Here is a 22,883-nt window from a genome sequence, read left to right on the forward strand (position 1 = left end):
ATTTGGAGACTAGTTGGGAAGCTTTGTATTGAATGTTGAAATGCATGCGGCCAGTGCTTGGATGACAGGAAGAACACCCACCAAGATTGCTTTGCAGGAATGACCACAGTTTCCATCGAGCTGAGCTTTAAGGCACTCATGTGCTTGTGTGGGTTTCAGAGTCAGATGTGACAAGGTTCAAATAAGGATTCAAGCATCCAAATGTAATCTGGACAAGTTAACTGATTTTTCTTATATCAAATGGAAAAAAAATAACATTATATCCCTCAGATGGTTGTAAAGAGTAAATGCTTTGTTTCATGGACTTGATACGAACCCAAGTGTCAACAAACAGTAAGTAGTAAATCACTACTAAATTCTCAGAGCCTTGCATATAGGCAAACTGTGTTTAGAAGTTGTTTTATTTTCAAAAGAAATATTTTATTTATTTATTCATGAGAGATACACACAGAGAGAGGCGGAGACAGAACAGGCTTGCTGCAGGGAGCCCAATGCGGGACTCAATCCCAGGACCCTGGGATCATGACTTGAGCTAAAGGTAGACGTTCAACCACGGAGCCACCCAGGTACCCCTAGAAGTTATTTTATAAACAATGTTACTTAACCCTTCTGAAGCTTCCTTCCTTCCTAGGGATAAGGAGGTACTATGAAATGCTTATTCACACAAGGTTTGGCACAACACTGATCCTTTGTGAACAGTGGTTATTAAGACATTAAGATGTCTTGGTTTTTCTCTGGACTCTGCTGGGTTTTTCTCAGTGGATGCTTTTCAAGTATGATTTTTTAGGAGGCTGTATGTCTCTCAGCTAATTTGTGGGTTTTAATACTTTTCTGAGACCAGATAATTACCCGCTCTGTTCCACATGTAGGCAATGCCATGAAGTGATAATGTTGGTCAGATTTGGTACAAATTGGATTTGGGGGGCAAGCTATAATACTACTAATTGCTATGACAGTCCACCATGAATAGTAAGCCAATAGTCCGTGATAATAAGAGAGGGAAAATGGGAGGCTAGTAGTTCCTGAACCTTGTTGACCATACAACCCCTGGGCCTCTTAAAAATACTACTGACTCATTATTTGACTCTGTGTATCTGGAGGAGGAGCCCTAGAATGTGCATTAAAAAAAAAAAAGTGTTTTGAAAGGTTCTGATGAGCAGCGAAGATTGAGAATTAATGACATCTCAAACCCAATTCCCTCTAGTGCACACCTTTTCTCATGGCTAAAAATGATTGCTAAATCTATATTGTAGTGTTCTTGCAATCTCTAACGATGGGCACCCAAAAGAAACCAAACAAGAGCTCAACGGAACTGTGACTTGTATGAACTGTGGAAGCAAGTTGCAGATTAAAGTGATAAATAGAAGAAATGTAATCAGAAACCATTGCAACTCCATTAGAAGCCAAAGCAATAAAAGGAAATTCAGCAAAAGTTTAATTGGCCTTAACTACAACTGTTGAAATGATAGAAGCTACTAGAAAAATTAAGTGAGAAAGTCAGTGAGATGCACTGTTTAATTCCCTATCTGGCTTGAGCATTGCTTTTCTTTATTTCATGAAACATTTCTTGAGTAACTCAGGCTTACTTCACAAAATAATAATTCCTCTCTCCCTCTCTATCTTTTTCCTCTCCAATTCCACTTCCCTGAGTTTCCTCCTTAATTAACAGTTGGTGTGTAACCCAAATAGGCTTTTCTGTGGCATCATTTTCCTCGTGATAAACAATTCCTTTAGAGTCAAACCAGAACTAACTAGCCTTTCCTTTCACCTACTTATTTAAAATGGTGAATTTCCATTAATAGATGTGAAACAGCTTTCTTTTCTTTCTTCTTGAGATGGGGAAGGCAGGCATTAAGAGGTGAGAACATTCTTCTTCTCCTTCTTTAATAACCAACTCCCAAATTTTATGCTCATTTTCCAGACTTCTATCAGTTTCTTGACTTAGGTAACATTAGCAAGAAAATCTTTTTGGTAAATTGAGCAGTTGAAAACTCAGCTGGACCCTGGCATCATCGCCTGAGCCAAAGGCAGACACTCAACCACTGAGCCATTCAGGCATCCCTGAGGAATCTTTTTTTTTTAAATTTTTATTTATTTATGATAGTCACACACACAGAGAGAGAGAGAGAGGCAGAGACACAGGCAGAGGGAGAAGCAGGCTCCATGCAGGGAGCCCGACGTGGGATTCGATCCCGGGTCTCCAGGATCGCGCCCTGGGCCAAAGGCAGGCGCCAAACCGCTGCGCCACCCAGGGATCCCAGGAATCTTCTTATTACTGAAGATTCAAGTAAAGATGTCAAGACTCAGATGTCTTTATTTTTTTTATTTTTTATTTTTTTTTCAGATGTCTTTTTAAAAAAATATTTTATTCATTTATTCATGAGAGACACGGAGGGAGAGGCAGAGACATAGGCAGAGGGAGAAGCAGGCTCCCTTCAGGGAGACGGACGCGGGATTCCATCCCAGGACCCCGGGATCACGACCTGAGCCGAAGGCAGTTGCTCAACCACTGAGCCACCCAAGTGCCCCAAAGTGAGAACATTCCAATTTAATTTTCTGGGAAATTGAAACCTAAAAGACAGGAGCACATCTAGCCTAATTTTCCAAGAAATTGAAACTTTAAAAAAGAATATTCTAGTTTCGTTTTCCAAAGCAATCAAAACTGAGCACTCCTCCTGGAGGCGTACTTTTGTCCTGGGGGCTCAGATTTACTATCCATTTCTCTTCTTCTCCCTTGTCAAGTTGCAGACACCCATACAGATCCAGGATGTCCAGGAGCTTTCTCTTCAACACCCCTACCCTGAGAAATTTTTTTTTTTTTAAGATTTCACCTTTCTATTCATGAGAAACACAGAGAAAGGCAGAGACATAGGCAGAGGGAGAAGCAGGCTCCCTGCAGGGAGCCCGATGTGGGACTTGATCCCAGGACCTGAGCACGGAACTGATCATCATCACCTGAGCCAAAGGCAGACACTCAACCACTGAGCCATTCAGGCATCCCTGAGGAATCTTCTTATTACTGAGGTAAGTACAAACTGCCTGAAGAGATCCGAGCCATGCCTTTTCCACAGAAAGAATGGGCACTAAAAAGGACCACAGAACTCTGAGATGAAAATCCAAGGGTACCTGAGTGGCTCAGTCAGTTAAGCAACTGATCTTGATTTCAGCTCAGGTCATGATCTCAGTGTCGTGGGATCAAACCCTGCTTTGGGCTCCACACTGAGCATGGAACGGGCTTAGGATTCTCCCTCTCCCTCTGCTCTGCCCACCCCCACCTCCACTGCTCACATTCCCTCTTGTTCTTACAGACCCTTTAAGATATATCCACTTTAGGCAAGAGAGGCGGCAGGGGACATGTTAAGGTTACACTTTTCCTGAATTAGCCAAACAGACCATGAGGAGAACTGAGACTCACCTTTCAGTCGAGGCCAGGGCTGCAGGATGCAGGATGCCGGACAATCTGGCAGAGGTCTGAGACAGGCAGGGGTGTAGAGGGTGACAGAGCAGACTTAGCAAAGAACAAATACATTTGGCTATTTTATTCACCAACATTAATTAAACACACTGGAAAGTGAACTTGCCCAACTTTAACAAATTCTTTCTTTACATCCTTTTGGAGATGGGACACAAATGAATATATAATTATGAATACTTCAGCAGGTGGAGAGTAAAGAAAGATTTCCTCTGTAAGAGGAACACAATCATCTGTACCAACAGATACTTATTTCACCAGAGAGAGGTAACACCTACATATATTCTGGATGTTTTCTCTAGACATCAATCAATATCCTCACTTTTACGACACAAATATGCTTTTATTACCTTAGCCATAAATGTAAGATGAATTTTAGACCCAAATTAAGTGAACTGTTTCAGTATGTGTGTGAACAATAAACTGCTGGAGACCAGAATCAGAGCAGTGAAGTGAGGGAAAGAAAGAAATCAGAGGAGGTTATCTAATACTGCTTGTAATACTGGGCAGGCCATCAATGTTCTGACTTGAGTCTTCATCTGTGAAGTACAAGGTAATACAGCATGATGCTGGGGAGCAGAGCCAGGCCTAAAGATGTGGGTCTCCTCCCTCCTGTGTCTGTTGTTTGTTTCTTTGTGGATTGTAATTTTCTGGCTCCCTCATAACCCTACTTCCCTTCACCATGGACTCCTCACCTCATCATCTCCAAACCACCCACACTCATTCAGATAATACGAACACTTGCCCTAGTTCCCACACCCCAACTCACTTGTGTGGCCCTGCCACCAGGGCCCAGCAGTGTGTGTGTGTGTGTGTGTGTGTGTGTGTAGACTGATGTTGCCTCAAGTCTTTTTCTTTTCTTTTTTTTTTTTAAAGACCTTATTTATTTATTCATGAGAGAGAGAAAGAGAGAGAGAGAGAGAGAGAGAGAGAGAGAGAGAGGCTCCATGCAGGAAGTCTGATGTGGGACTTCATCCCGGGACTCCAGGATCACACCCTGAGCCGAAGGCAGGCGCTAAACCGCTGAGCCACCCAGGGATGCCCTGCCTCAAGTCTTTTTCAAATTAAAAACCAAACCAAACCAAAACCTTCCTGTTAATATTCTAAAATAATGCTTCTCTAGAACACTTTTTGAGTGAATATTATAAAACAGATTTTTGTATTTGAGACTATTTTAACTTTCTATTAATTGTTCATGTGATACTTTATATTAATTAATGGCTTTCTGGTACAATCTTGTATCCTGGGATAAGCCCCATTTTGGGCTGGTGTGGTGTATGTGTAATAATAGCAAGGAAAATGAACTTATATAAGTACAAAGATAAATGACAAAAATTTCTTTCCTTACCCCAGATTTTTGTTATCCCTTTGCCCCAAATTAATAGCTGTTGGCATTTTGCCATAGTTACTTCAAGCCTTTTTAAAATTCAATAAACAAAATATTGTAGATAAATTTGTTTCTTTTTGCCTTTCATCCCCAATTTATTTTTCTCTCCTTTTCTCAGAGGTAACCAATATTCTGAGTTTACTGCATATCTTTACAGCCTTTTTCACATACACTGTTTACACACACCTATCCAGGAACAACATGTAACATTGTTGTATGTGCATGTTTAGCTGATTAAGATGGTATAATTCTATATATATGCTTCTGCAACTTGATTTTTTAACTTTTTTGTTTGTTTCTCACATCTATGTCAATGCGTGTGTTATAGTTTATTCTTTTAAAGTTATTCCTAATATTCCCTCCAATAAATATTAGGATATTTTATTTCTTCATTCCATTATTGATGGACAGTTAAGCTATTTCCAATATTTGGTGTTCCAAAAAGTACTAAAATGACTGTTCTTGTCTCCTTGTGCACATTATTGACATACTTGGGTTTTGTTTTTTTGTTTGTTTTACTAAAGTACAAGCCAAAATGTGGAATTGATGGGTAAAGGTTATGTACATTTCCAGTTTTACTATAAACTATAAAATTTTCTCCACATTGTTGCACCATTTTATACTGCTACCAATAACAAATCAGAGTTCCAATTTTCCTACATTTGGTCAAGACTTCATGTTGTCAGGCTTACAAAATGTCTGCCAATCTGAAGGGAATGAAATGATAACTGCAGTTTTCCTTTACATTTCTCCAATTACTCCGAAGCTGAGTATCTTCTCTTATATTTGTTGGCCAGTTGTGTTTCTTCATCAATTCTGTTAAATTATTTTTGCATATTCCTATTTGTTTGTTTTAATCTTTTTATTTGTTTTCTATTTGTTAATCTTTTAAACAAAAAGATTTAAATCCTATTTGTTAATCTTTTTATTTGTTTTCTTTGTATATTCTTTTTTTTTATTCTTTGTATATTCTGATGCTAATATGGTCATTTATGTGTTGCATATATATCCTTTCAACCTATACTTGCCTTTTTAAGAAAACTTTTTATTTTGGGGGCGCCTGAGTGGCTCAGTTGGTTAAGTGTCCAACTCTTGATTTTGGCTCAGGTGATGATCTCAAGAGTCCTGGGATTGAGGCTTACATCAGGCTCATGCCAACATGGACCCTGCTTGAGATTCTCTCTCCCTCTCCCTCTGAACCACGCCCCTCCCCATGTCCCCTGGCTCACATGCAAGCATGAGCTGTTTCGCTCTCTCTCTCTCTCTAAAACAAGATCTTTTTATTTAGAAATAATTATATATTCACAGGAAGTTTCAAAGTTCTTGGAGAGAGGTCCTGTGTACCATTTTAGTTTCTTCCAATGGCTACATCTTATGTAATTATAGTATATCAAAACCAGGAAATTGATATTGGTACAATGGTACAGTTTTATTGTAAATTTGTATACCTACCACCCTAATCAAGAATAATTCCATTAAAAAAAAAAAAAAAAAAGAATAATTCCATTATAGGGCAGCCCGGGTGGCTCAGCGGTTTAGCGCTGCCTTCAGCCCAGGGCGTGATCCTAGAGACCTGGGATCGAGTCCCATGTTGGGTTCCCTGCATGGAGCCTGCTTCTCCCTCTGTCTCTCTCTCTCTCATGAATAAATAAAAAAAAATTTTTTTTAAAAGAACAATTCCATCACAAAGATCTCCATTATGCTACTCCTTTATAGTTATATACATGCATTCCCCTCCACCACCATCCCTAACCTCTGGCAACTAATCTTTATTTTATCTCTATAATTTTGTAACTTCAAGAATGTTATATAAATGGAATCATAAAGTATATGACCTTTTTTTTTTAGTATATGACTTTTTGAAATTGGCTGTTCTCACTCAGCATAATGCCTTTAGGATTTATCCAGTTGTTGTGTCTATTGATAGTTTGTTCCTTTTTATTTCTGAGTGGTATTTCATGCTATGGATGGACCAGAGTTTATTGAGGGGCACTTTGGTTGCTTCCAGTTTGGAGCTATTACAGATAAAGCTGCTATAAATAATTATGTACAGGTTTTGAGTGGACATAGATTTTCATTTCTTGAAATAAATGCCTGGGAGCACAATTGCTAGGTCCTGTGGTAAGTGCATATTTCTTTTTTAAAGAAACTTTTCCAGAATGCCTATACCATTTCATATTCCCATGAGTAAGCTATGAGAGATCCAGTTTCTCTGTATCTTTACTAGCATTTGGTGTTGTTGCTATTTATTTTACTATAGCAAAATCTAACCAGGGCCTTAATTTGCATTTCCCAATGGCTAGTGATACTGAATGTTTTTTCATGTGCTTATTTGCTGTGTATATCTTCTTTGATGAATGTCTCTTGTTCATTTTTTTTAAGATTTTATTTATTCATGAGAGACACAGAGAGAGAGAGAGGCAGAGACATAGGCAGAAGAATAAGCAGGCTCCATGCAGGAAGCCTGATGTGGGACTTGATGCCGGGTCTCCAGGATCAGGCCCTGAGCCAAAGGCAGACGCTTAACCACGTCCCTCATGTTCATTTTCTAACTGGATTTTCAAAAGCTAATACTTTATTTTTCAAGGTAGTTCTAGCTTTACAGGAAAATTGAGCACAAGATACAAATATATACTTCCTTACTCCCCTTCTAGTTTTCCCTATTTATGAATATCTTTCCTTAGTGTAGAATTTATAATAATTGATGAACCAATATTGATTCATTCTTATTAATTAAAGTCCATAGTTAAAGTCCATATTAGAGCCCACTTTTGTGTTGTACATTCTGTGGGTTTTTGACAAACGTGTAATAATATGTATGCTCCATTACAGTATCATGCAGAACAGTTGCACTGTCCTAAAAATCCCTGGCTCCACCTATTCTCCCTACCACAGTCCCTCCTTCCGAACTGTGGACAACCACTGATCTTTTTACTGTCTTTTCCAGGATGTCATATAGATGGAATCATACAGTATTTAGCTTTTTCAGAGTGTATTTCTATCCCCTTTAAATATTTCCATGCCTGGGACACTTGAGTGGCTTAGTAGTTGAGGGTCTGCCTTTGGCACAGGGTGTGATCCTGGAGTCCGGGGATCGAGTCCCACATTGGGATCCCTGCCTGGAGCCTGCTTCTCCTCTCTCTTCCTGTGTCTCTGCCTCTCTCTGTATGTCTCTTATGAATAAATAAATAAAATCTCATAAATAAATAAATAAATAAATAAATAAATAAATAAATATCTCCATGTTTAATCAGATCAAAGTGAGGGGGTGCCTTGAGACTTGATAGACTGGAGCTTTCTTATACGTTAATAAACTGATAAATGCAATGAGGAATCCTGGGGAAAGCCATGCCCCAGTTGGGACCCCAATATATCTGATGCTGAAGTAATATAGTTCAAAAAGCTGTTTGCTCCTTGTGAGGTGGTGAGGATATGCTAAGGATAATTAAGAGAAGTAGCTGCCTTTGAAAAATAGCCTATCTTCAGAAGGTATTAGAAAATAAATGCACGAATGCCTCTCAAATCCTATGGTTATATTGATCAGTTTCAACATACAACCAAGGGCTCATATAAATCTAATAGAGGGGACTCTAAGATTTTCAGGAAAAAAAATAAGAAAATAAGCCAAAATCTCTAATCCTTTAAATATGTCAACCCTTTAAGAAATACCCTCCACGCATAGAGAAGAAAATACTAGCTCAGTGGGTCACCCTATAAACATGACTCTGAAACTTGCATAAACACATTAAATTCATTAACAAATTTAATTTTCAGACAAGTTTTGTTTTCTGCTTGAAAAAAAGTTAAAATTGAGAAACAAAATATTTAAAGGTAAATACTACATTCAATAGAATAAACATGAAAATTAATGTAGAAACAAGAAATAAAATTTAAACAATATTCTATCTTTCTTTTCTTTTTTTTAAAGATTTTATTTCTATATTCATGAGACACAGAAAGAGAGACAGGCAGAGGGAGAAGCAGGCTCCATGAGGAAGCAGGAGGTAGCACTCGATCCCAGGACTCCAGGATCACACCCTGGGCCGAAGACAGGCGCTCAACCGCTGAGACACCAAGGTGTCCTATATTCTATCTTTCTAATATAAATCATTTCTCTCTAAAAACTTTTGAATTGAGAAACAGGAAAATCTGACTTCAAAAGTATGGGCTTATTACTGATAAGGAAACAATCTATTTAAATTAACTTTAGGCCAGAAATTAGTGGTACTTTAAAAGTTTAGGAATCTCAGGCCCCTGGGTAGCTTAGTCAGTTAAGCATCTACCTTCGCTCAGGTCATGATCCCAGGTTCCTGAAATCAAGTCTCACCTCAGGTTCTGTCTTCTTGGGGGTCAGGAGGTGAATAAAATCTTTAAATAAAATAAAAATTTAAGAATCCTTTCTTTACTAATACTTTTTTCCCCCCAACCCTCAATACAGAACTTTATTAGGGGCAGGGTGGTAAGATAAGGTCCCTGTGTTGAACAGATTACACCATAGAGCCCTGGAGCCTGGAGAGGATGGCGCAGGGGAGTTAAGGGAGCTTTTTGGAGGGGTCCTGGCTGTTGTGCCCAAGATTGCAAATCCGAGAAACCACCAAGGACCCAACACCAATGCAAGTGCACGAGGGTTTATTAGCAAGCTCGAGCTTGGGTCCAAGTATACCCGATACAGTGGAGCAGGGACTTGGACCTCGAAGTGGGTTACAGCTGGGTTTTTTATAGGTTGGTCTAGGGGATTTTCAGAAGGGGTGGAAGAATTTCTCCAAGTTCTGTTTACATTCTGATGTGGCGCTTTCAAGGGCATTGAGCTCTGTTCTCATTCTAGTATGGGACTTTCTACCACTGGTGTGGGCTCTGTTGTCTTTCTGATACGGTTGTCTCTGCCCAGGGCAATTCTGAGTTCTGTTGTCTTTCTGATATGGGATTCTTTCTGCAGTTTTTCCTATAAAGTTCAGCTCTTATTCACAGGGGCCTAAGATGGCTGTACTTGTGCTAATGCTAAACTTGCGGTGGAATGGCCTTGATTTTTGTCCGCCTCCACACCGGCTAGGTGGAGGTCACCTGTCACGGTGGAGGTCAAGGGAACCAGGGTCTCAGAAGCAGCCAAGCCCGTGGTCTGGGGAAAGTCGTCGCGTTCTTTCTCGGGGACAGCGGCCGGTATGGGACCTAGGGGGTGACTAGTTTCTTGGGTGGCATCAGAGCTGGTGCACAGGGACTGCTATCCAGATTGGAGATCCAAACTGGTCTTGGGTTTGGGAGCTTGGAGTTCCGATTGGTTTTGGAGTTAAGACTTAAGCGCTGGTCTTGGGCTGGTGCTCAGGTCTGCGCCTGGGGTCCTCGCCCACCCAGCTGACGTCGGGGGTTCCAGGAGCTGGGGTGCAGGTGTACGAAGTCGCAGCTGCCACCGCGGGGACACTCGCCCACCTCACACGGCCGACAGCGACCGCGTGGCTCCGGGACGTCGGTGACAGAGGACAGCTCAGCACTACCCACAGCCTGCCAGTTGACCCGCGGGGGCGGAGTGCAGGCCGCTGCCTGCCCTGCGCTCTCCCTGCGCCGCAACAGGACATAGGCGCTGCCCACGAGGTGGCCCCGGGGTAGTCGACACGTTCACCTCTCGGTACTTTCCCTGCAGCCTCCTCCAGGTCCTCGCAGTGTTCTTGCACCTGCACGTGGCTCATGTGACAATTCGGTCTGCGCGCGGTTTGGGCGGTGTTCTGGATTCCCGTGCAGACTGAGGAACACTACCGTCTGGCTGAAAGTCGGTTTGTTTGCTGTGAAGCCCGGGGCACAAGCCCCGAGGCCCGCAGGTCCCGATCTGTCCTTCTCAGTCCCGAATATCGAAGCTAAATATTCAACCATTTTTACGTGAACCCTCCAACTCTATCTTAACTAATACTTTTAATGGAGACTTAGAGAGCTTTAATACTATTTGGTAAAATAGACACAAGAGAATTAAATTCAGGGCTTTCAATTGAGGCATTTCCCCTTTGTTAACCTCGTTTCTTAAATCGTGGTCTACAAAAGGATCGTATATCCGCTCCTCGATTTTCCATGATGTGAACTAGAGCAAAGAAGTCGTTTTCAAGACTTTTGGGTTGCTCTGGAATTTCCAAAACGACTACACTTGGCTACTAAGTCAGAGGAGCCTAATACCTCCGCTAAATAAAAAGGACGGTTTGTGAATGGACAAAGGAGGGGGAGGAGGGGAGATGAAAAGTAGAAGGTGGGGAGGGGGGGGGAATGAGGCCCCGGAGGGAAGATACAGGACAATGCAGGTGTAGTGGCATTTGTTCCCTAGGGTGGGAGGTAGATTCACGGGGGGCGGTATGCCTTTTTGTACATCTGAAATATTTCATAATAAAAACTAAACGAATCATTCTTAACTTCATTCCCCCAGGGGTGGCCACACGTGGTACCGCCCGGTCTCCTGGGCAACCGGACGCACCTTCAGTGCGCTCGGCCGCACCCCCTCCCCCTGGGGCGGTGCCTGCCACTCCGCGGGTGGGGCGACCGACACCTGCAGAGGACGCGCTCCGCGCCTCCAGGAAGGGGCGCGGCTCAGGGGGCGCGTGTTTCTCCGCGGGGAATGGAAACGCGCTCCCGGCCGGGCAGCGGACAGGCCCGCCCGGGGAAGGTGGAGAAGGTGCGCGGGCACCAACCTCGGCAGCAGGGCGCGCCCCGGCAGGGCTGCGGCTCCCGCGCGCCGGCGCCAGCCCGGGTGCAGCCACGGCTGGCGCGGCTCCCGACAGGACTCGTTGCGCCTGGAGGCTCAGGTCCCCCGCGCCAAGCGCGGGGCCTTGGGTGGGGATGTGGGTTTCGGCTCTCGCGGGGCTGGCTGCGCCAGTCTCGGCGGGAAGACCGCAGCTTCGGGGAGAGTTCACCCACAATGAGCCTACAGTCTATTTCTTACAATGCTTTTTTAAAAACAGATGTCTTGAAAAAGAATTTAAAAAATAAAAACAGGGATCCCTGGGTGGCGCAGTGGTTTGGCGCCTGCCTTTGGCCCAGGGCGCGATCCTGGAGACCCGGGATCGAGTCCCACATCGGGCTCCCGGTGCATGGAGCCTGCTTCTCCCTCTGCCTGTGTCTCTGCCTCTCTCTCTTCTCATGAATAAATAAATAAAACCTTTAAAAAATAAAAACAGCTGTCTTGAAGTATAATTAACATACATTAAGCTGCACATGTTTAAAGCATACAATGTGATGAATTTTGACATAGGTCTAAAGCCTTGGAACCATCATCGTGACTATATTTAAGTTAAGAAGCGTATCAGGGCTGGCTAGCGGAAGGAGAATGAGGCACCAGTCACCACTATAAAATTTAAGGACGCACTCTTCCTCTCCACGACACCTCCCCTTCCCCCAAAAAACTTTTCAGTAATTAAGATAAATACTATCTTTAAAAAATCAAAATTAATGCAAAACTCCACAATGAACAAAATATCAAAATCTGAACACCAGGGTGCCACCCGTCAGTTGCACAACACTGCCTCACTCCCCCCAACCTAGTCCTGGCCGCATGCGAGTTTGAGTTCGCTCCCTCTTCCACCTCGCTCCCTCTCTGTGGCCTAAATCAGGTGACTGTGAATTGTCTGCTTCTCAATTCTCCTTAATCTGTGGGTCTTCTGCATTTCAGTGTCTTAACATTGTTCTTTGTTGTTCTTCAAGATTGTTTGGCTATTCTTGCCTTATTGCACTGAGGTCTCTGGTACAGTGTTGAATAGAAGTAAAAATAAAGAGCACCCTTCTCTTATTCCAAAACCCTAGAGGAGAGGTTTCAATATTTCCTTATTGGGTGTGATTTTTAATGGGTCTTATTTTGTAAGTCATCTTTATCAGATTCAGGAAAGTGTTCTTTACTTTATTCTCCAAAAGATTTGTGTAAGGTTGGTGCTCTTTCTTGAATACTGCTTAGAGTAAATTTTCCAAGTAAAAGACAAACATTATTGAACCAAATAAAAAACTATATGGACACCCAGCTAAAAACTACATTGCTGTACTACTAAGCCATTAGATATGGCTTGTTCCCAAGATCTGGCCAGTGGGATGTGATTAGAAATTATGTGTGTAATTTTTGTATTGTGTCCTTAAAAAGAAAGTGAAACCCCACCTTCTCTCTTTTCTGCTAGCTGAACTGTGGACAAGACACCAGAAGCTGGTCAGGCATCCTGGGGCACAGTGTGGTAAATTGTAATATTTTCAACATGGTTGGTGTCCCTGCTGAGAAGTAGATCATATTCTGTGCCCCATTGGTTTCAGGACTGGTAATATGATTTGTTTTGAGCAATGGAATATGAGCAGACATAGTGTGTGTTACCTCTGACACATAGTGTGTGTTTTCTTTTCCTTCTGACACAAGATGGGCAATATTCCACATTCAGCGTGGGTCCCGAAATGAAATAGATAGATAGGTAGATAGATGATAGATAGAAAGATAGATAGATACATAGATACATAGAGAGTCAAATCAATATTTGTTGTTTTAAGTCACTGAGACTTTTAGACTAACTTGTTATCACAACAAAATCTGGCCTGGTCTGACTGATACAGAAATTGGTGCTTAGGGGGAACACTGCAAAACAACAAAACACTAAAATATGCAGCTTTGTTTCCAGGGCCAAGCAATGTACAATGAAAAGGTATTACTGGAGACTGAATAGATGGCAACCTATGTTATGTTGCCTCTCTTTTTTAGATCCTTTTTTTTTTTAAGATTTTTATTTATTTATTCATGAGAGATACACACACAGAGAGAGAGGCAGAGACACAGGTAGAGGGAGAAGCAGGCTCCACACAGGGAGCCCGATGTGGGACTTGATCCCAGGTCTCCAGGATCAGACCCTGGGCTGAAGGCAGTGCTAAACCACTGAGCCACCTGGGCTGCCCTTTAGATCCTTTTCATTCAGCGTAAGTCAACTCTTTATAAAAAGAAGTGATTAAATGCAATTTGGTATTTTGGACTGAATCCTAGAATAGCAAAAGGACACTTGTGTTAAAACAGGTGAAGTTCAAATAAAATCTGTACTTCAGTTAATAATAATGTACCAATGCTAATTTTTAATTTTGACAAATGTGCCATGGTTATGTAAGATGTTAATTAACATAAAGTGAAACCGAGTAAAGAGTATATGCAAACTTTCTGTACTATCTTTGCAACTTTTCTGTAAATCTAGAATTATTCCTCCCTTAATGAGCTTTTTAAAAAAATACTGGGGGGATCCCTGGGTGGCGCAGCGGTTTGGCGCCTGCCTTTGGCCCAGGGCGCGATCCTGGAGACCCGGAATCGAATCCCACATCGGGCTCCCGGTGCATGGAGCCTGCTTCTCCCTCTGCCTGTGTCTCTGCCTCTCTCTCTCTCTCTCTCTGACTATCATAAATAAATAAAAATTAAAAATATTAAAAAAAAAATAAATAAAAAAATAAAAAAATACTGGGGACGCCTGGGTGGCTCAGCAGTTGAGCGCTTGCCTTCGGCTCAGGGCATGATCCTGGAGTCCTGGGATCGAGTCCCACATCAGGCTTCCTGCAAGGAGACTGCTTCTCCCTCTGCCTGTGTCTCTGCCTCTGTGTGTGTGACTCTCATGAATAAATAAATAAAATCTTTAAAAAAGTATAGGTATGGGCACATGGAGTAAACTGGAGCCAAATAGATTCAAACAACAACAACAAATGTGTTTTTGATAAAAGGTAAATTGCCAAAGAACCATAATCTGGACTGAGAAAACAAAAATTCTGGCTCTTTGTGACTTAAAACAACTCATTAGACCCATTCTGTGGACAAGTGGTATGTTGAGAAAGTTGCTCAGCATCTAAGGAGGACATGGTTCCCAATTCCCTCTTTAAAAGTGGTTGAAGAAGATGATGGGAAAGAAGGAACTCCATGAGGGTAAAAATCAAGAACCAGAGGGAATAATGAATGGAGGAACCACTTACTGGGAGTAAAATTGATCAGGGAACACTCCCCACCCCAGGTAAAAAACCCTTACAATGTCTGCCCAGAGGGACTTGAGAATTTCTGTGACTACTCTGTCCCTCCCATTCTTCCTCTGTCCAAATTGGAGGTGCGGGGACTGAAGTTATCCCATTACTGTTCCACATTGTATCGAGTATAAATGTTTTGTGTGGAGGAAAGATAACTTGTATGTCTAATTCATAAATATCCAAAGGAGTCATATCCAGACCTGATATAAAGACTATTACAAGGGACACCTGGGTGGTTAGTGGTTGAGCGTCTTGCCTTTGGCTCAGGGCGTAATCCCTGAGTCCCAGGATCGAGTCAGGCATCCAGCTCCCCATGGGAAGCCTGCTTCTCCCTCTGCCTATGTCTCTGTCTTGCTTTGTGTGTCTCTCATGAATAAGTAAGTAAAATCTTTTTAAAAAGACTATCACAAGATTTGGACTTTGTCCACGATGGGACATCCCATTGGATGGAATTTTTGAGATGTTTCCTTAAAGTGTTTGTGGGGGTGTATTTTGAATAGGAAAGAAAGGGAAGTGAATCTTTGTGAGCAAATATATATATTTTTGTATTTTTTTTCCAAAATATTTTCTGCCCCTCTCTGGGTTAGTAAATGTAATCATTTACTGCCCCATTGAAAGCAAGCCTGACCATGTGATTTGCTTTGGCCAATTAAATGTGAGTAGAAGTAAAGTGTGCTAAACCTCAAAGAGCCATCATGTGGTTTCTCCTTGCTCTTGTTTCCTTCTACCAGAAGACTGGCAATGTCTCAGATAGGGAGTCTCCTGGCTGCCTGGATCTCCACATGAGAAGGATGTGGAGCTAAGCCAATGTGAGCTCCCAATAGGCATGGAGTATAGTCCAGAAACAAAATGTTTGTTGTAAGCCATTGAGATTTGGGGATTTGTTCTTGCACCACAACTTAGGCTAATTGATTTTGATGTGAAGCATGTTGACTGAGGCAAGCAACAGAAAAGAAGGAATCTTGGATTTTGATGACTTCTCAGAGAAGAGCTAACATCATTTTTCAACTTCTCTATGAGAAATAAGCTTCTAATTTCTTTTCACCATGGTCAGTTTGGGATTTCTCTGAAAGCATCAGAAAAAAAGACATTTTACTACCTAGTGTAAGAGAGACCAAGAAGAGAGGGCCTTGGCTGAGCATGAAAGGAGGTGAAGAGAAGGTGACATGTATCTTTGTTCATAATCAGCTATGTTTGCCACACTGTTTCTCTTTCTTATGGCTACAGAGTCTACTATGTCCTCTTATCCCATGCTGCAAGCTGAGTTCTCCAGAAGCAGATGCTGAGATGGAGTTTCAGGTGCAAGATGTTTAGGACAGATTGACACTGCAAAGAAAAGGGGAAGGAAGCAGAATTGGGCAAAGAAAGAAGTCGAACAGTGATGGAGTTCTCAAGGAAACCTCAGCCAACTCAAGCAGGAAGAAGTGGAATGAATTGTGCAACAACAGAGTTGTCTTGCTTTGAGCTGAATGGCGGAGTCTTTATATTGTCACATGTCTCATTCTCCAGTAGCCAGTTGAGAGTTGTGAGTCTAAGAGTGGCTCAGGACCAGAGGCAATGCAGCTCGCCTCAGCTGAGTCAAGTTCTGGAGGAGCTTACATTAAGAGGCTACTGACAGCCCTTTCCAAATCTGGGTAGCAAGTCTGTCCTTGAAGGCGGGGTCTGGGTGGTGCATCCCCCTGTTTACCACATCCTATTTTCCTACAACCTCCTTTTATTCTCTTTTGTATAAGGCTGTCATGATCCCATCCCTTCTTATCTATTTCCCGGTTCAAGGCATGGATCACATTTACAACATAGGTTATGTAGTTCTGAAGACTGGGTGAGGTTCCCTTCATACAGTCGTGAATCTACCTGACTCCAAACTACTTGGCACCTGTTTTTACTCTCTCTTGACTCTAGGTTTGACACAAAGAAAGGGAGGGAGGGCTGAACCATTTAGTTCAATTTCTTTTACTTTATGGCAGAGAAAAGTATTCTCCAAACTGTCAGTGTTACTGAGATTTTTAAAGCCCAATTAATTTTGTATGAGCAATGGTGTGTAAATACTGAAAGTTTGATCTATTCTCTAGTTTCCTTCTATTGAGATTTCTGAGAATGCCAGAATTGCATCCACAGTCCACAAACCTCTTCTGGTAGTCTCCTGTCACTTTCTGCTCTGGACCGGTGTGCCAAGACCTCTGCTGGCACATTCTGGATTGACATGACAGCTTTTCCAAGCTTTGCACCCCTCCATGCACCTCTGTATCACATGAAGAAAAATCTCCTTTTATTTCCTAAATTACAAGGAGTATCAGACCCTACTTAGAGCAAAACTTGTAGAGGTTTGCACATAATGAAAGGTGAACATTTAAAATTAGATATTAGATGTCACTGTGACCAGAGTCCTTTGACCACAGATTATCCTGATGGCCTTCTCTCTCCTTGTCCCGGTGCTGCCGCCTCCTGCCATTTTTTCCCTGAAATATTTGAGAATAAATTACAGACATGCTAGTCCTTCACCTCTAATAGGTAGGTGTTTCCTAAAAATAAGGACATTCACAGTACAATAATAAAAATCAGAAGTTAACGCTGATACAATGTAATCATCTAACCTACAGACCTTATTTGAATTTTATCCATAGTCCAATAAATATCTGCATGGCAAAAGAAAAAAATTTCTGGTCTAGGATTTAATCTAGGATTACATGTTCTGTTTAGTTTGCATGTTTTTAAGTCTCCTTTACTCTGGAACCATTCTCCAGACTTTGTCTTTGATGACCTTGTCACTGTCGAAGAGGATAGAGAAGATCTTTCCTAACTAATTTCATGAAACTAGTATAACCTATACTAGTATAACTAGTATAACTCTCCAAGCAATTGGAGAGGTAAAATATGAAAAGACAATTGTAGATCATCATCACTCATATCTAGATGAAAATTTTGGCAAACCAAATCCATCAACATGTAAAATAATACATAATTTAAGCCTACCCAGGATGGCTTAAATTAGGAATTTACCATTGATTCTAGCATTAGAAAATCAGTGTAATTTGTGACAGATTAAAGAATCAAAAGAGAAAAATCATATGATCATCCAAATAGATGATGAAATAGCTTTTGATAAAGTTCGGTACTCCTTCAGTAGACACAAGTGAATTTTCGCCCACATGAATATTATGTCTTTGCAGCTTTAGGTTTATTTGATGTTTTCCTACAAGCAAAATTGTTAACTTTAAATCCATTGTTTATCTGAGGAAGAGATGTACACATATACAAATAAAGCATAAAGTACCCAGAAGGGCTAGTTATTTGGATTTCTTACACAACCATTTAGCTTTTTGTAAGTTCAACATGTAAAATTTAAAGACAAATATGGAGAGACCTATGTGTTTGAAATACAAATGATATATGGATTAGTATGTACCTGGGTATCATTAAACATGCAATGAACTGACTGTAAGTGACATCTAATTCTATGACTATCAGTGTAATTTATTCAGATTATATTTTTGTAGACAGCAGTGCATGCTATCCTATATCTCTGTGTCCTCTTTAATGCCTAAAACTACTTACAAATTTCATCTGTCTTAAAAAATATATTTCATACTGTCTGTGCTATAGTATCTCCATCGCTGTTCTTTATTTATTATTTTAAAATATATACGTTGTGTTTACTACTTAAATATAATCCTTGGGGGATCCCTTGGTGGCGCAGCGGTTTAGCGCCTGCCTTTAGCCCAGGGCGCGACCCGGGATCAAATCCCACGTCAGGCTCCTGGTGCATGGGGCCTGCTTCTCCCTCTGGCTATGTCTCTGCCTCTCTCTCTCTCTCTCTCTCTGTGACTATCATAAATAAATAAAAATAAAAAAAATAAACATAATCCTTGGTATTCTGGTTATTTATTCTAACAATCCTCTGGGGAAAACCTACTTATTACTCCAGTGATTTTGGGTCTGCAGTTTCATAATCAGTTCTTCATTTCATGATTTTTTAGCTGATATGAAGTTATCTATGTGGAAAAAGCAAAACATTAAAGTGGCTTCACTCGGGGATCCCTGGGTGGCTCAGCGGTTTGGCGCCTGCCTTTGGCCCCGGGCGCGATCCTGGAGTCCCGGGATCAAGTCCCACGTCGGGCTCCCTGCGTGGAGCCTGCTTCTCCCTCTGCCTGTGTCTCTGCCTCTTTCTCCCCCTATGTCTATCATGAATAAATAAATAAAATCTTCTAAAAAAATAAATAAAAATATCAAATTTGGGAAGTGCTTAGAAAAGGAGAGCGTGTATATGCTCTGTGACATAATTGGATCTGGGAGATGACACTTGGGTTCAAAACTTTAGCTACTCCCTTCCTATTGAGGAGTATGAGATTCAGGAGAGAGTATGAGATTTCAGGGGAAAGACAGCCACAAAAAGAGGTCAGAGAAGAATATACATGGTATCGCTCCAGTTACTATAGATGTGTAAGAAATTCAAGTTACATAAACAACCACTCATTATGCTCCTGGATCCTGAGGGTCTGGAATGCGGACAGGTCACACTGGGGAAGGTTTGTTTATGCTTCATTCACTTTCAGCTTGAGGTGGCTTGAAGGTTGGGATTGGCATCCTCCGGAGGTTCTCTCCCATGTCTGCAGTGAGGGTAGGGAGATTTCAGCAGGTGAGGGTCCCTCGGGCATCTCTCGCTGTCTCTATCCTTCCCCAGCCCCCAGCCCTCTACCTGCGTCTGTTTCTCGCTGATCTTGTTTTAAAACCTGGCTTCCCTGCACCAAAAGCTGTGGGTTCTGGCAACAGGTCTTGGATGCAGTGAGCTGGAGAAAACATATAAAGCGGACCTAAGAGGGGGGGCCTGGGTGGCTCAGTGGTTGAGCATCTGACTTTGACTCAGGGTGTGATCCCGAGGTCCCGAGATTGAATCCCGTATCAGGCTGCCTGCAGGGAGCCTGCTTCTCCCTCTGCCTATGTCTCTGCCTCTTTATGTTTCTCTCACGAATAAATAAAATCTTAAAAACAACAACAACAACAACAGCCTGAGGGGGTGGACCTAAGAAAAGCAAAGGGCCAGGAGGGCTGTATCTCCCCAGAGAAACCACTGGAGCGGGGTTTGGACTAATGATGTCGGATAGCCCCAAGGTGCTCCTAACACCCCAGATCCCAAGGTGCTCCTTACACCGGGAGAGAAGGGTGTGTCGGAATCCGCCTTCCGCAGAGCAGCCAGCTTTTCGCCCCTTGGTCCTCTCTGCGCATTAACCGCAGCTCTAGTCTGGTCCCCAGCAGTATTTGCTGCTCCGGAAATGCGAGGAAAGCTAGAAAGGTCCTCCCTAGTACAATCATCCCGCCGGGAGGTGGACACTTGGTCAGCTGTGATGAAACAAATAACACTCGTGCTAAGAAGCTCACGGAAGCTCATTTTGCGCGCGCGGGCAAACCTGTAACGTGGATTGGCTAACGACTGCAGACTCTGCAAATTCCCGCTCCGAGCCCCGCCAAGCTGGTGCTCGGTGACTGTGCGCATGGCCCGGCCCACCCGGCAGGTGGGCGAGGACGGACCACAGCGAGGGCCTCTCCAACGTCTGCCTTTGTTTTTAACTGGCCTTTATTCTTACCATAGAGAACATAGAAAATACAGATAAGCAACAGGAAAGGAAAAATCTGTCTCCTCTCAGAGATAGTCACCCTTATGGGTTTTTTTTTTTCTTTTTTTCTTTAAGTCATCTCTATACCCAAAGTTGGGCTTTGGATTTTTTTTTTTTTAAGGTTTTATTGATTTACTCATGAGAGACGCGGAGAGAGAGAGAGAGACAGAGACACAGGCAGAGGGAGAAGCAGGCTCCACACGGGGAGCCCTAGACGGACTCAATCCCGGACCTGGGATCACGCCCTGAGCCAAAGGCAGACGATCAAACCCTGAGCCACACGGGCCTCCCTTCCTTATCCTTTTGCCTATTGCTGGACACTTAGGTTATGTCCGTATCTTGGCTATTATAAATAATGCTGCAATAAACATAGGGGTGTATATATCTTTTCAAATTAGTGTTTTTGTTTTCTTTGAGTAAATACCCAGTAGTGGAATTACTGTGTCATATGGTATTTTTATTTTTAATTTTTTGAAGAACTTCTATACTGTTTTCCATAGTGGCTGCACCAATTTACATTTCCACCAACAGTGAACGAGGGTTCCTTTTTCTCCACATCCTTGCCAGCACTTGTTATTTCTTATCTTTTTTATTTTAGCCATTCTGACAGATGGCGAGGTAATATCTCATTGGAGTTTTGATTTGCATTTTCCTGATGATGAGTGACCCTGAGCAGTTTTTCATGTGACAGTTGGCCCTCTGTATCAAAATACTCACTTTAGATCTAAGAACACACGTAAGTTGAAAGTGGAAGATGGAAAAAATTATTCAGTGCAAATAGCAACCAAAAGAACAGAGATGGCTACACTAATATTAGACAAATTACACTTTAAATCAAAAGTGGTTATAAGGGACAAAGACATTATATAATGATAAAAGGATGAGTTCACCAAGAAGTTGTAGTAACTGTAAACATGCGTGAATCAAACATCAGAGCTCCTAATTACATAAACCAAATATTTGATAGAATTCTAGGAGAAATAGACAGCTGTACAATAATAGGTGGAGTCTTAAATAGGATGAGAGGAATTTTGGAGGGACACAAACATTCAATTCATAATAGTTGTTTACATACAATTGGGAATTTATAGAGACAGAGGTGACATTCCTAGCCTATAGCTGAGCCTCTGTAGGATACTGGCCTAGCAGCAGTAGACAAGATTATTCTGACCCCCTTATAATCTTTCATAGTCTAGTATAGTGATTACTACCTGTGATAGACTCTCCTCTCAACTGTCTTTAGGCCATCTGTAGCAAAGCTGGGATCCCAGTAGACAGAAAGGGACAGAATTAATGGATTAGGGATACTTATACTAAAGCAGACATCTTGTATACAAGAATTTTACCTCACTGAAAATATGGCTATCTGATAGGAAGAGGGTACAGTAACTTGGCCCACCTTGCATAAGATCAATCAGCCAAAATTTGTGAATCTCATTCATGCAAGACAGAAAAATTATTAATGTGGCATTGCGGGATGTCTTTAGACTGTAATGGAGAATTTTCCTGGGGGATTCCCCAATAAAAGGAAATTAAGGCAAAAGTTGGAAGTATTAAAAATCAAAGTATAAGAGGCACCTGGGTGGCTGAAACCACCTGCCTTCAGCTCAGGTCATGATCTTGGGTCCTGGGATCAAACCCCACATTGGGTTCCCTGCTCAGGGGGGAGGCTGCTTCTCCCTCTGCTCCTCCCCTTGCTCCTGTTCTCTCTCTCTCTCTCTCTCTCAAATAAGTAAAATTGCTTTAAAAATAAAAGTATAAGTAATATATAAAATTTGGTTTGCTGAAAAGATAAAAAATATAGATAAGCTTCTTCAGGGGCTTATTTAAGAAAAGGACTGGGTGGCGGGCACTGAGGCGGGCGCTTGACGGGATGAGCACTGGGTGTTATTCTGTATGTTGGCAAATTGAACACCAATAAAAAATAAATTTATTATTAAAAAAAGAAAAGGAGAAAGAAAATAAGTTATACAATATTAGAGATTAGAAAGGGGTTATAAACACAGATAAATATGAGATTAAAAAATTAGAAGAGGATCATACAAGACTATGGCAAAAAATTGAAAATTTCAGGGTGCCTGACTGGTTCAGTTGACAGAGCATGAGATTTTTTATCTCAGAGTTGTATGTTCAAGCCCCATTTTTGGTGTAGAGATTACTTAAAAGTAAATAAAAAATAAAAAAATAAATTGAGCAGCACCTGGCTGGCTCAGTTGGGGGGGGGGTGTGCGCAAGTCTTGATCTCCAGGTTGTGAGTTCTAGCCCCACATTGGTTATAAAGATTACTTTGAAAAAAGTGGAATCTTTAGGAAAAAAAACTTCATAGGAGTAGAAATTTTTATAGTCTTAGCTCAAAATCTGTCAAAAAAAAAAAAAAAAAGACTTTACCCTGTGCCTTTTCCATAGCATCCAGTGGAATATATACAGC

General features: G+C 41.8%; 1 long non-coding RNA gene across 1 annotated transcript; it reads left to right on the top strand.

Moving 5' to 3' along the window:
- Nucleotides 1–2,510: 2,510 nt before the first annotated feature.
- LOC125755755 (uncharacterized) lies at nt 2,511–18,123 on the top strand. Its single transcript, XR_007413028.1, has 2 exons — nt 2,511–3,024; nt 16,071–18,123. It is a non-coding gene; the product is annotated as an uncharacterized LOC125755755 (long non-coding RNA).
- Nucleotides 18,124–22,883: the final 4,760 nt, after the last annotated feature.

The sequence above is a fragment of the Canis lupus genome, chromosome 9, assembly GCF_003254725.2.
Source record: "Canis lupus dingo isolate Sandy chromosome 9, ASM325472v2, whole genome shotgun sequence".
NCBI classification, from domain to species: domain Eukaryota; kingdom Metazoa; phylum Chordata; class Mammalia; order Carnivora; family Canidae; genus Canis; species Canis lupus.